We start from the raw sequence: 15,781 nt of genomic DNA, 5'->3' as shown, positions 1-15,781 counted from the left end.
CTAGGTACTTTATTTACTTTGTTGATATTGTGAGAGATACTGAGTCTTTGATTTGATTCACATATTTGTGTACATTGATTTTGTAACCTGAGACTTTGCAGAATTTGTTTATCACTTCAAGGAGTCTCTTGGCAGACTCTTTGTAGTTTTTCTAGATATAAGATCATATCATCAATATCATCAGCAAAGAGTGATAGTTTGACCTCTTCTTTCCACATTTCTTATTAGCACATGGAACATTCTGTAAGATCGATCACTTCTTAGGCCTCAAAACATCTCTCCAAAAATTAAAAAAAATAGATATTAAATCATGTGTCTTCCCAGACCACAGTGGAATAAAATTAGAAATCAATTCCAACAGACACACTAAACTCTACACAAAGAAATTAAATAACCTACTGCTGAAAGATTATTAGGTCAAAAAGGAAATTAAGATGGAAATTAAAAGAATCCTTCAACTAAATTTCAAAGGGGACACTATTCATCAAAATCTATGGGTTTTAGCAAAAGCAGTCCTAAGAGGAAAATTGAGAGCTTTAAATGCGTACATCAAATAGACAGAATTTTGCAATCATCAATCTAATGAATTGCCTCAAGGAATTAAAAAAGGATGAGCAAACCAATTCCAAACCCAATAGAAGAAAAGAAATAATTAAGGTCTGAGAAAAACTAAATGAAATAGATAAAAAATTTATACAGAATATTAATGGAACAAAATGTTGATTCTTTGAAAAGATAAAAAAATTGATATATCTTTCACTAGATTAATCAGAAGCAGAAAAGAAAGGACCCTAATACGCTCAATCTGAAATGAAAAAGGAGATGTTACAGCTGATACCACAGAAATGCAAAATAGCATCTCTGAATACTATAAAAAACTCTATGCACATAAACTTGAAAATGTTGAGAAAATGGACAAATTATTGGAAACACATGTAGGCTCAATCAGAAAGAAACAGAAGTCCTGAACAGACCAATATTGAGCAATGACATTAAAGCAGCAAAAAAAAAAATCTTCCAACCAAAAAAATGTCACAGAATAAATGATTTTACAGCAGAATTTTACCATATCTACAAAGAAAAATCAGTACCCATAATGAAGAAATTATTTCATAACATCAAAAAGGAAGGAACCCTCCCCAAATTATTCTATAAAGCCAGCATGAGTTTGATTCCAAAGCCAGGAAAGGACACAACAAAAAAAGAAAACTACAGACCAATATCCCTATGAGTATAGATGTAAAAATTCTTAATAAAATTCTAGCAAACCAAATTCAGCTGCACATCAAAGAAATAATCCACCACGACCAAGTGGGCTTCATCCCAGGAATGCAAGCATGGTTCAACATATAAATGCATAAATGTGATTCTCTGCATAAAGAAACGCAGAAACAAAGACCATATGATTATGTCAATAGACACAGAAAAAGCATTTGACAAAATTCAGCCCCCTTTTATGGTAAGAACTCTCAGCAAAATAGGCATAAATGGGACATATCTCAAAATTAGCAGAGCCTTATATGACAAACCCACAGCCAGCATCATACTGAATGAGAAAAAATTGAAAGCATTCCCACTTAGAGCTAGAACTAGACAAAGATGTACATTGTCACCACTTTTATTCAACATAGTTCTGGAAGTCCTTGCCAGAGCAATCAGGCAAGTGAAGGGAGTTCAATTTAATGAGTACTGATTAAAAATTATACAAAGGATTCTGACACAGAGAAACTCAACGGTCCTCTTTAGATCAATAAGAGATAAAGAGTTATCTAGATGTAAAGAAAAATTTATTTCAAAGTAAAGAAGGCAGATCACAAGTTTCCCAAGCAGTGTCCATTTAATGAAATGTACAAGTAGAGCTTTCCAGTGTTTTAGACTGTTAACTCGTACAAGACTGGATGTTTTGTATCATAGACTCTATTCAATTTTGCATAGCACCTCATAGACTTCATGCAATAAATGAGATGCTCAAAATTAAAAATAGCAGTATAAAAGATGAAATATCCTAAAGTTGCCTTTTCATTAGCACACAGAGAAACACACACACACACAAACACACACACACACAAACACACACACACAAACACACACACACACAAATTAAATAAAGTACGTAAATTACAATCTGATCTCTTCCCATTCCAGGAGTAATAATTGGATCTGTTCTATGATTAAAACATAAGGGCAAAAGTAGATTAGTACATCATCCTGTGCTTTCAAATTATGATATGATTGTGAATTTAATGATTGTTCTCTGATCATATTTTATAGCGTGCACTTGGGTATTATTACTTTGGGAAGTGTTGTCTACATTATGCAGGTGCTGATCTCTATAATCTTAACAATATCAGCTATCAGATCTTCCTTATATATGTTGTTTTGTATTGTTTTACCACCTAAGAAGTAGAGAGAAGCCTTTTATTTTTATTTCCACTGAACTCCATATTAACACCATGTATAGAACTTTCCAAGACAACAAATCCTTTCTTGATTGACATTCAATGATCAACTTTTCCTGTAAATTCATTGCTCAGTAAATCCATCAGCCATGGACATTTACATGCCCTCTTTATTTCTTGTGTGAACTAATCTTAATCATCTTCTTCAGCTCCTAAGCCTTTTGAGGAAGGCACACGATTTCTTCCCTCTTAATAACCAGTAAGGCTCAAGGTATATCTGCAGCTTCACACACAATGAATGACTTAGATCATTCTTTGAAGTATGTTGGTAAAGCTGGATAAGCCTTGAAGCCTGTATTCTGAAACACAATCTACTCTGAAGCAGATGAATTCAGCTCTAGAACACATACTGTGTGTCTGTCATTTTTGAAGGTACAAATTTAATTATCCTGGCCTATTTAACCTAACTATTTGTATAAAAGCATTCTCTATAAAAGTAAAAATGAAAATCATCTCCACTTAAATTACAAAATGCCCCTTACCACAATTAGAAATTCTTATCTATTTTGAGTCACATGAGAGCCTGGTGTACTATATATCAGTGATATGATTAAGGATAATAAACCTATCCAGTAGAATTCACAGCAATGGGTACCCATTGACACTCACTAAACAATATTCTAAAATCCCTAAGATATTCTTGGCTCCCTTATATAACTGTAGAGATATCAAATACGGAGGCAAACCTAGTGTGCCAGAGATGTCTGCCCAAACCTATATTTGAACCATAACTCTGGAAGGCTGAGAGATTTGGGCTTACATAGACTATGAGCGGGACAGTTAAATGTTCTTAGACATCCTCCCTCCCACTCTAGCCATATCCAGAGATAGGGCTACCTGAAAGATTTTTGGGTCTCTGTGCTCTAATAATAATGTTTAAATAGAAGAATTGGTCCATATGAATTCCATAAATGTATATACAGACTTCTGGTCCAGCTATAAAGAACCTTGGAGAAATATGCCCAAATTCACAGGCATAGAATTTTAGGGTTCTCAAAGATATTAAGGATCCCATTTTAAACAAGCAATATATTTCCATGCACAGTCCTTTGTTGTACAAACCTAAGTAGGATGTAGAAGAAAATCTGAAGTGTAGGATCTTTTGGCTATGTGTTTATAAAGATAATAAGCTTTGCTCAGGAGAGTGTACAGGACATTGTGATTTCCTCACTCTTTAAACTGAAGGGGCAATTTCTATTTTATTCACTAAAACTTTCCAAACTTGCTCTCTGTAGTGCACTTCTGGACTGATTTACTGAGAAGTCCAAACTCTTTGCATGAATATAATAAAATGGATAGTGTTTCCATTTTCTTCTATCAATCTTGCCTTTGGAAACTATTGAAATCCATTCTCTATCTTCCCATGGACTCCTATTTGAGCCAAACTCTTTCCAGTTATGTTTTCTTAATAGAATTTGGTGCAATCTCTTTAAAACCTTCAGTCTCATCTGCAAGAAAATTTCTACAACATTCATGCTTTCTTGTACAGACGTTTGCTTTTCTTAGCAATTGAGAACGTAGAGGATTAAAAAGGGCAAAAGTCTCTACTTGGTTGTAGACCACTGCTCTTTGAAAGCTACTACCTCTTAGGCCATGCCCTTTCTGCAGCCAGCATTCAAGCATTTGTTCTCTTGTAGAATGCACCATTGGCTTCTCTGGAATGCCATGAGGTCCAGGATCAGTGCAATTTCCTGGCATGCATTATCTGGATTCAGCTCAACCTTTTCTATTTGTAGCTTTTCATATATAGCTACTCATCACTCCTGGAGGTTGTTTGCCCAGTTAGCAGCCCTCCTGGATGGGACACTGGCAACATGACTCATCTGAGTGATTTTTATGGTATTCACTGCCTAGGAAAACCCGTCATGTCCTTGATTCAAACACCAGCAACGAAGCCTGAACCACAGCCACACCCTCCACTGTCTCTCTTCTTTCCCTGCACTTGGCTCTACTTGAAGCTGGGCCAGATATAAGCATATTTTTAAAGAGAGATTGCATCCTAATTTCCTAAGAACTAACTCCCCTCATCCTGATTGGAGGAAAAAGCCTTTCAGTAATAATCCTACCTAGTCCACATGACTCAAGAACCTCCTCTTAAGTCCTTCTCCCTGCAATTTAAGTCCTTTCTGTCTGTGGACTAGTAGAACTGATGGAGCAGTGCTTAACTCCAAAACAGCTCTTCCAGGTTTTAAGAAACTGCACCAAAAAAATCTTTAACCTCAGTTTCTGACTGTTATGACCTCTTTAGTGTGAAAGAAGGTTTTGTTTCACAGCTGGGTCCTGATAACCAGTTTTAGGCATGTGGAAAAGCCTCCACAATCCTGTTACCTAGGTCTTAGGCATAAGGACATTTCTACCCTCCCCCACGCTACACCCCATAATTACCCTCACCAGTGACTAGAGTAGTTCTGTTTCCCTCTCATAGCGGCAGAGCAGTACAGAAAAATTCCCAGTCTAATTTTAAATTAAATTTTGTATCAATGAAGGTAATGCATACATTTTGTTCCACTTAATTAAAATCCCATTATCAATGTTTCTGGCTTATTGAAACTCTTTGTGCTTTATTCCCCTAGGAGCAGGAGACACACACACGGGTCATTATGACACACAGTACCAATCTTGAGTCTAGAGATCATGCAGTCAGTCTTGGCACTGGGCCTCTGCCTGTAAAGCTGGTCATTTTGTTCTGTTCTATTTTTCCACCTGCAGATTACAAAGATCGGCTTAAGATGGGTTGGACTGACCCCTTCTCCCTGTGATAATAGAAAATAATTTGGTTTTAAATGTCACTCTTCATCTGAGATGGCTCAAACAGAGTCATTCAATGATCATGTGGTGGCACTTTACAATAAAAGTGATCTTATGAACAAATAGAAATGGTCCTTAATACAATAATGAGGTTTTTCTTCTCCAGTAAGCAGAATGAGAGCTATAAAAATAGAAAACATTTGCGTTTTCCAAGCAATATTAAATTGCATTGGATTTTTTTATAAATAGAAAGAAACCTACATAGCTATTGCAAAGAGAAAACATCTTGAGAAGAAACTGGTTGCAAATCATAGTGGTGGAAAGAACAGCCTGGAGTTAGAGCTTCTCACATGTGTTACCAAGTAAACCCTCAGTCCAGGCTTCCTCAACCTCAGAAGACAGGCACAGTGTATTGTTGTACAGATTTGCAACAGCACACTAACGTGTGTATGCGTGTGTGTGTGTGTGTGTGCTACTATTTTCTAATTGTCACAAATGCACCTTATCAAAGTCTATGCTAAAGGAAACTTGATTCTGCAGGGCATAAAGGAAAGGGCCTCAGAGTTCTTCAAGAAGTAGAGATGGTAGAGTTTTCTGCAATGGAAGGTTTTTTTGTTTTTGTTTTTTACCATTTTCATTTTTAAAAAAAATTATTTTTAATTAACTAGAAATTGTATATATTTATCATGTACAACATGTTTTGAAATATGTAGAATGACTACAGTGAGCTAACTATCATATGCATTACCTCACATATGTACCATTTTCTATGGTGGGAACAGTTAAAATCTACTTTCTTAGCAATTTTCCGAAATACAATATATTGTTATTAACTGTAGTCTTCATGTTGTACCATAGACCTCTTAAATTTACTTGTCCTATCTAACTGAAATTTTGTATCCTTCCCCAACAACCCCCTCCTACTACCCTGCAGCCCAGGCAACCATCATTCTACTCTCTGCCTCTATGAGTTCAGCTAGTTTATTTAGATTACACATCTAAGTGAGATCATGCGGTATTTGTCTTTATGTGCCTGGGTTGTTTTGTTTAACCCAGTGTCCTCCAAATTTATCCACGTTGTTACAAAGGAAAGAGTGTTTTGATTCTACAGAGATGAGCATGAACAGGATTTAAGGAAAACTGGCGACACAGGTGATAAGAGAGTGAAGTGATACTGTGCTTGTGAGAAGGGAATTGTTCACATCTTCTAAGGGCTTAAACTCTCAGTGTTCTGTCACCACCTCTGACTCTTTCCAAGCACACAGGAATGAGTTAATTAGCTGGGTCCCAATGTAACTCTCCTTTTTTTCTATAGCTGTGGAATGATGACTCAGTTGTTCACTTAAAAATAACAAGAAGACATACTTTAAGCATATTTCTAAGTTGGAGTGCATTCTCTCAGGGGAAGCTGAGGAAAAGGAAGTTCTTTTCTCTAGTCATGAGGTGAGGGCCCATCCCCAGGGAGCCCAGGGACAGGTCTGTCATCCTGGTCTGCATTCCCAGGTGTAAAAAAAAAAACAAAAAAACCAAAAAAAAAACAGCAGACACTCCCCAAGTATGAGACTACAGACCAGTTGTCTTTGTCTTTGTTTCATGGCTTACCTGAAGACATCCCCTTCTGGGAAAGAAAGGAAAGTTCCTGAGAAAAGATTTGGAAAAGGTTATGTGTTCTCTTTAAGTTACTGAACATAGAAAGTAAAGCAACCAGCATAGACCACTCAGTATGCAACTCATCTGACAAATAATAGTAATCTTCCCTGTGCATCTTTAGTCTTTCCTCTCCTGCTAGTTCTTTCCCCAGCATATACGGAGTTCATGTCTCCCCAACTCTGGGATTTCTGGCTATGTTTCTCTGCCTAACTCTATTTTTTTTGCATTCCTTTCTCTTTCTTCTATGTTTCATAAAATTATTGTCCATATTCTGTATTTGTTTCTTTTGATTTCTCTTCATTCAGTGGAAGACACATTATACTTTGGCACCTTCACCTTTCCCAAGTCACTCTTCTGGCCAAAGTCATCACAGACTTCAACATTATGAAATCTGATAAACACTTTCTAAATTTTATTTTTTGTACTAGAATTTATCTATTATCAAAATTCTCTAAACCCTGAGTTTCCCAGACTTTTCCTGCTTTTCTGAATATACAGAGCCAGTGTCTGTTGTGTTTGCTGTGTTCACACTGGAGCCCCAGCATCAGGACTCAGCCTGTGTTCTTTGCTCCATGACTCTATCCAGCTCAGAGTTTTTGCTACACCACCTATTTGCTGATGGCTCTTCTGAGTTCTCACATGCCCATTCCACCATCACCGGACTCACCCATCTGAGATGTCCTCAAAGACCACACATCCACCTGTCCAAGTTTAAATTTATCATTGTTCAACCAAAATCTTCCTTTCTTTAATACTCTTGTAGACTCTCTGGTTTACTTCTCAATCTTCAATACTGGCATAAATATTGTAATGAAAACTTCATAGTGGTTAATGAAAATTAGTAATAGTTGTGTCTAGATTAATCATATGAACTGAAATAATTGTACATGTTCACCCAAAATAATCAAGTTAATTGATCATATAACTTTAATGGTTTAAAACTTAAAATCATTAAGTTTTCCTTCTTCTTTGAAGCTTTTCATGGCTCCCTTACTCTCCTACCACCCTCCCAACATAATCTATAGATAGCTAGAAATGAAAATATTGATCTCTCCTCCCATAATTTATATATAAAAAAGTAAAGAGATAATCATATTGGAACATGGCTACTTGCATATTTTTTTTAATTTTTTAATTATTATTACTTTTTTTTACTGTAACTTGTGCCTCCTGGAGGCAAAGACTATACCCATTTAGTTTTATCTGTGTCTGACATAGCTGGCACTTAATATTTTTGATAAATAATAAAATCCATAAGATATTTTCAATTTAGGGATTCTTCTTTTTTTTTTACATAAGACTTTAGTAGATAATTAAATATATGCTCTTAAACATCCCTGTAATATTTACTAAATTATCACTATGCTTATAATAGAAGACAGGTAAACAGTAACAGCACTTGTTTAAAGAAAACACCATGATTAATGAATGAAAGGCTGTTAAACATTGAAGTAAATTTAGTGTTATTCAATATAAGACACAGGGATATAAATCTCTATCACTTAGGGAGCTTTTTCAATTGCACACCACAGACTTGGATAGATTTTTTTCCAGGCACTACCTTTCATAACCCTTTAAGATCATTGCCAAGAGCATGATGCTGTTAGTAATGAGAGTGTGTCCTATCTCTTAAGTGAATTAGAGAAAAAAAAATCAAAGAGAAAAAAGTGAAAATCATCATAAAACAGTATTTTCTCCATATGTAAAAAAATGGAAGGAAGCATATTAGCTATTCTATAGGAATATTTCAGGAATTAATAACCACCAAAAATAAGTCATTAAACATACTGCAATTCTCAGGGCATTTTTAGTTAATAAGATGAAATCTATACGTCATATCTTAATCCCTAACCCAGTTTAGTGAATTTTGACTAGCATAGTGGCAGCTTTTTATGAAATGAATCAGAGTACTTTTACTCAATCTTCTATAGTTATTTCAAGATAGAATTTTAGATGTTAAGAAGCCCCCTGCCCAGGTGATTTCTACTTTTTATTCCTCTAAAGAAAATAAAGTTAATTATATAGCAATCTGAAACATTGGTAAGCAATCCATGATTCCCGTAACTAAAATACCAAACTGGAAAATAATCTATTTAGTGATGTTGTTTAAATGGTTTCACAGTCTAAAATGTTTTGTTTATATAAAATTTCTGGTTCATTTGATGTGGTCAATAACGAACATTGTTTTTTGAATGACTGAGTAATTTCACAATATTTTTTCTAAAGGACAATGAAAATAAATTCAAGGAGCTCTCTGACTCTTGAACAAGTGACACTTAGATTATCTACTATAAAGAAAAAAAAGTAAAGGAAAGCTAATATTTTTCTGGTATATAAAGCTAAAATTCTGTTTTTCCCAAAACATAGATGCCACACTTTTAAAAATATTTATATCTTCAAAATCTACCCACCAAAATGGTGATTTATTCATTAATAAAGTTTATTTTTCAATATTTGCTTCCTAGAATAGATTTCAGTCAAATTATCTTGTATTTAAAAATAAAAGCAATCCCTCCACAGAAATAGAAATTCAAAAGAAAAGTGAATGATACAGAGAAGGTTTTTGTAAGGATTTCCTTATATCTAGTAAGAATTCATTTGGGATATCTATTTATTTCTGCAACATCAAATAGCTGTCTCTTTTAATGTGAGTTACTGTCCAAAACAGAGACATAAAAAATCTTATTTGCTAAAACCCAAATAAAAAAATATGCCATATATATTCAGACAATTAATCATTATTCCCTTTCCAAAAAAATAAAAGAAAAACATTAATCTGTCATAGCTGAGAAATTTTTAAACATATTTGTTTACTTACACATTATGATAGTAAAACTTTCTGAACAAAGCTATTAAATGCTGATGGATACACAGGCACACAACATCTTCTCAGCATTAGATAAAGTCAGAAACTGTGGGCCTCATTTCAGTAATGTGAGTCACTGTGGCAAATGTGGTACAAGCTAAATCTATCTTAGCTTTCTATGTAGACGTTAAGCAGCTTATGACTGCACCATAACTCAATATGCATAAACAGTCTATTACACAGCGCTGGCTGCCAGATTTTCATTTCCTACTGTCTAGACAGCCAGTCTAAACACTGTGCTCTGAAACCTCCATGGAGCATAATTCCCCCAAAGACTTCTTACAGCTCCCAGCAGTGTTAACTACTCTAGACACTCCCATTTTATTGCCTTCTTATGGTACAGTTTATGTCAAGAGAAACAGGATATAGGCTTCCTTAGGAGGGGGAAAGAAAAAACCTTCAATAATTCTTTAACTTGTAAAATCAATACAGCCTTAACAACCAATCACCCACTCTCAGTCCACAATCCCCCTGATAGTTTTTAAAGTGTGTTCAGCAGTCAGGCTGAGTAGAAAAGAAAAAGTATTTTCATGAAATGGACAATGCAGAAAATGTTTCCTGAGACAGAAACCCCCAGAATTAAAATGAATATTCTCTATAGGTTGTTATGATATTCAATTTATTGACATAGCTATACAGATGTTTTATAAAAATAGAATAAAATAAAATAACTTTGATTTTAACACCATAGGGAGCAGTGAATCATAAGTAGTTTAAAACCAAAAGTAGAAGAAATGGCTTAATTCTGAGGAAAACCATAGCACTCTTGAGGGCAGTTAGCCAAATTCAAGCAGGATTTCCACAGAAGTGCTTAAAATAAGAATATAATTTAGAAATCAAGTGTGGGAACTAACGTGGGATCCAAAGTCAAAGAAAGACAATCCGTTAGAAAGTTCAGAAAGAATCCAGGCAATGGACACAAGAAACATTCAGTGAACAACCAAGAAGATACTAAAATATGTGAGAAATAGTTTGACACCAGGAGACTTTCCAATACTGTATTAAAGATTACATGGACATTATTATTGTTCATTGGCCTCCCTACAAAATTGTGATATTCTTGCATGCAACAACGGTTTTTGTAAGTTATTATAAACCATAGTTCCTGGAACATAAGAATATGTTCAGAAAATATGTTTGTAAAGATATAGAGTAGAAGGAAGCTAGAATAGCAGATATAAGCATCAACATGGCACTTGATTGACACCTGGCTCATCTTCCTTGTTAAGGTCTAGAGCTTACAAACAAACCTTAGCCTGCATCTGAAGGGGAAATTAGGTATGCAGGAGTATACAGCAAAAGTGAAACAGTGTTATCAACTTATAGCTGACAGATAGTGACATAGTTTTAACCATAGAAGCAACGTGGAAAAAAAATGACCAAAATTTTATAATTTAAGGACACCAAATACCTAAACATTTGATTGTGAGTATCCCATTCCAAAATGTGTCCTCTTATCTACATTAGATTCATCTGGTTTATTTTCTCTTATTTTTCCTCAATTATGCCTTAGAATATAGCTTGGCGGTTTTTTTTGCTTTTGTTTTTGTTTTCTGTAAAGAGCCAGTGGGTAAATATTTTAGGTTTTCAGATCAAGTATGGCTTGTCTTATGTTTTGTGTATGTGTGTATGTTTAATAACATTTTAAAAATGTGAAAACAATTCTTACTAAGGGGAAAGAGAAACATGCCACAGGCCATTTCAGAATAAAATTGCTTTTGACATCGTTTGGTATCTCATCAATTGCTATGTACAATAAGTATCCAAAAGGCAGAGACACAATAATTGGGTATGGTAGTACACAATCAGCATGCTTCCTTATTTAATTTCTCCCAAATACATATGAGGTGAGTATTCAAAACTTTATGCATCTAGTCAGTTGGCACAGAGTGAGGTTGACGTGTTGACATGTTTGTGGCTTTCTTGAGTTCTAGGTTTGGCTTCTAAATATTTGTAAATTAATAGAAACCAAAAACTTTTAGCTAAACTTGGAAAGCCAAGTGTCTTGTACTTGTAGACATATTTTATGCTAAATGGAAACATTTGATTCAGATATTTCTTATAAATTAATATTTAATACTTCCCAAATAAATGTCAATATAAACGTTGAATAATAATGCCTGTATTTTTGGAAGCTACATGATATTTAAAATTTGTATTAAAGGCATATTTGAAAAAGCTAAAATATATATGAAATATTTATTTCCCTAGAGCACAAACACTTAAAAATGTCTCATCTATCTTTGTTTATTTGGGTGAATGTGTTAGGATTATTATTTATTATTGTTATTATATATTTGTATATTCAAGAGATGTTCACTGAACATCTAACTTGTGTACTTAGAATACAATGAGGAACAAGATAGGCACATTTCTTACATGATGGAGTCTATTTCCTATGAACTGACAGGTGATAAAAGAAGAAATAGATAAGATACTTATAGATTATAAAAAAGTGAAGAATGTAAACATGGAAACTTTAGATGAATAGAGTGGCCTCTATAAAGAAGTCATATCAAAGCTTACAGCTACATGTGGAAGAAAAGGCAACATTTTAAAGAGATGTGGGCAAAGCATTTCCAGCCTGAGGAGAGTTAGTAGAAAGATATCACATGGAAACCGTTTAGTGTGTTTAAGGAGTCATTATGAGGTCAATGTCTGAGGTACTAAGCAGGAACAAGTGGCATGAAATAAAGCTGAGGAAGTAACTGAGAATGATACTCGCACTGTTGCTTGGAAAAAAGACCAAAGGAGGAAAAAGTAGAAGCAGAAACACCAGTGAAAAATCAATATGCCAACTTCCCGCAGCTAAGAATCCACACATTCCCCTTGTGTGAGATGACAATGGGTTAGCGGCAGAGAGATGCAACAGGACGAACGAACATGGAGACGTGGGACAGAGGGAAGGTTGAGGCCACAGGCCACAGTCTATTTTCATGTCAGTGGGAATGAGCCAAGAGAGAGAGAAAAAATTAAGGATGCAAAAGCAAAAAGAAATAACCAAAAATTCAGTGTGATTTAGAACTGAAATTACATTTTATTTAACATATATTTTTAAATAATAAAACTGAGAGAGAAAGTCATTAGTTGTTTACACTCATGAAAATTCAGAAATGGAGTTTAAAACATAAATCATGAACTCGTTTATCTTAAAGTTTTAATTCATTTAGCATAAATATTTGCCTCCCAGGAAGCTATATGCTAGATACTGAGGATATAACCATACAAATATATGACTTGACATCTATGAGCTTATATGTCAGATATTAGTTATCCCTTATGAAAATATTTAAGATTATTTTATTTAGTATATCTCTTGTTTCCATTTTCTGTTGTATCTTAACCAAGTGAAGACACAAGATATTTTAAAACTATACAAGGGCTCTGTCTCTCCCTCTTCCTTGTCTTCTTCCTCTTCCTTTTTCTTCCTGAATAATTCACTGGTTGAGCCATTAAACGAAGTTGAGCAAAGTATATCTGCATCAGGAGTGGGGACTCTGTGATGGCCCAAAGGACGGTGTTGAAGACAAGAAGGGTGATGAGAACATCTACCTAGGGGCATGGGTGGGGCTGGGTAGTCTGGCTGAGAAGTCAGAGCAGAGCAGGCTGAGGCATATTTTCATGCCTTGAGGCAGACCTGTGCAGGGAATCAGATCTCAAGCAGGATGAGGAGGAAGTTATGTATCCTGCTGCAGAGTTTTGGAGCCCAAATAGGGTGAGAAAAATGCCCCCACAGAGAATGGTCCTGTGTGTGGAGTCTGAGTGAAAAGGTACTAAACATGTATAGATTAAGAAATTGTGGTTTGGTCAAGCCTTCCTAAATATCCCAAAGGCCAAGAAAGCCTTAGTGTCTTGGGTTCTATAAAAATTAGTCCTTATATGTCATCAGAATGCTGTGTCATACATGTTCTATGAAGGGTGGGGACCAAGGAAAGAGCTGAGAGTAGATCTTGCTCATTTCAGCTTTACGAAGAATTTTTGAAATTTCCGTCACCTGCAATTTTTATGATGAAATTATTGAACATACTGAATAGTATCTATATATTTATATATACTAAATGCATATATACCACTACAAATACACATTTCATCATTTATTTTTTTGCACATGTACATGCATATATGTAGTGGGTATGTACTGAGAGAAAACATACATAATAAAATTTCAGTTTATGATGAATTAGGTTCTACAATGAGGAGTTAGAAAGCCCTTGAAAATACTTTAGGAAAATTCTAGATTTAAAGGACACATCTACTCACCTTCATTAATTCCAAAACAATGAATTCTCCACTATTAGGAATATGCATTATTTCTTTGATTGAGTATCATACAAAGTTGGTTGACATTTTTGTATCTTTCAACAGAAAAATTACACTTAGCACTGTGGGTTTACACTGAGACAGGATTTGGGGGACCCAAGTAGGGCTAAGGGGCAGCAGGTCCCCAACTCCCAGCTCCCTTGCCCCATTCACCCATGAAGAGGAATAGGAAGAGAATAATCTGTGCTGTTTAAATTATAATCATTTTTTGTGTGGTGAGGGTCAAGTATGTAAATGTAGAATCACATAAGTTTAATATATGTAAGACTATACCCCATGAATATATGTCTCTCTATACATAAATAGACAGATAGAATTTCTGTTGCAAGTCAGAAAGTAGGCTATGAAAATCCATGAACCATGGATGAAACAAAATCTCTTAAAATTTCAGCAGGAGGAAAATTGGTAAGAAAAATAATTTCATTCTGCCAGTCACTTCAACATAGTTATTTGGTGATGATCCAATATTGCATGCCAAGTAGTGGAGAGATCTCTGTTCTAAACAAGCGTTTTGATGTGATAACAAATTGAGAGAGAGGAAAAGAAGCAGAAAGGAGAGAGGAAAGCTAAGTAAAGAATGTCTATTTTATAATAAATATACACTTTAACCCTTTGCACTCAGATGTCGAGTGTGGATAATGTCGAGTGGATAATGAGAAAAAAGCAAGCGAATGCAAAGGGTTAACTTTGCTTTATAATATTTATAAATTGTACCAATCAACAAAATCATAAAATGATTCTTAATTCAATACACTAGAAATTTGTAAATTCATAAGGCATTGATAGAAATAAACAATCTGTAAAAAGAACCACATTAGAAAATTAAAACATAAGCTATGGGTTAAGTAGTGGGTTAAACAGGATTAGATTGAACATGTCTGACTATGGGATTGATGAGCAAAGGGAATCCTAAAAGTGTGAGTGTGTATGTGAAACAATATTCACACTACCCATGCAGCCTTATATATTGGAAAAATATTTTTGAAATAAACTATAGAAACAAAACCTTATTTTCTATCAATGTACAAAAAAAAAAACAAAAACAAAATAACAACAAACAAAAAACTTGGAATCCTCTCTGAAATCTAATCTGTTTCATTTTCCTTGCCCTGCAGTCCCACAGAGCAATTTCCCATGCAACAGCTCCATTGCTGATTGTATAAATATATTTATACATTTATAAATTTATAAATATTGCTGTGTGGCAGCAAGTGACATTATAGGCCCATATAAATTCTCCTAAGAGTAGATGGATGCTTATTAAATCAGTGCTGAGTCATATCTATGTTCATGCTACAGAGGTGTAGAGACAAGTATTATGGCCAGTAACTGTGTAAGTTGCTCTGGTTCAGTAATTCCACCAAAGTCAAATCGCTCTTGTTTCTTGTGGAGAATTTCACAAGATGAGGGAAAACTCTACTACAGCAGGTGCATGTGCACATGTGTGAAACCCAAATGTTTGCTGGGGCCTCTCCAGGTTCAAGAGCAAAGTGAGATTACCGTGAAACCTTGCACAGAAAAACTCGAACCTCACCAATTGCTGCTAGGCCCTGAGAATTACCTCCTGTCTCCAATTCCTGTGCTTTTACAGGAATTTTATGTTGCTCTTTCACATCATGGTTTTTTGTTCATCTCAAATATGGATGTACACAAAGCTTTGAACAAGAATGTCATGAATTTTAGTAAATTTTACTGGCAATAAAAAATATAAAAGAAATGGGCTTATAGCCACCTGACC

Source organism: Microcebus murinus, chromosome 11, assembly GCF_040939455.1.
Source record: "Microcebus murinus isolate Inina chromosome 11, M.murinus_Inina_mat1.0, whole genome shotgun sequence".
NCBI lineage: Eukaryota > Metazoa > Chordata > Mammalia > Primates > Cheirogaleidae > Microcebus > Microcebus murinus.
This window is presented reverse-complemented; position numbering follows the sequence as displayed.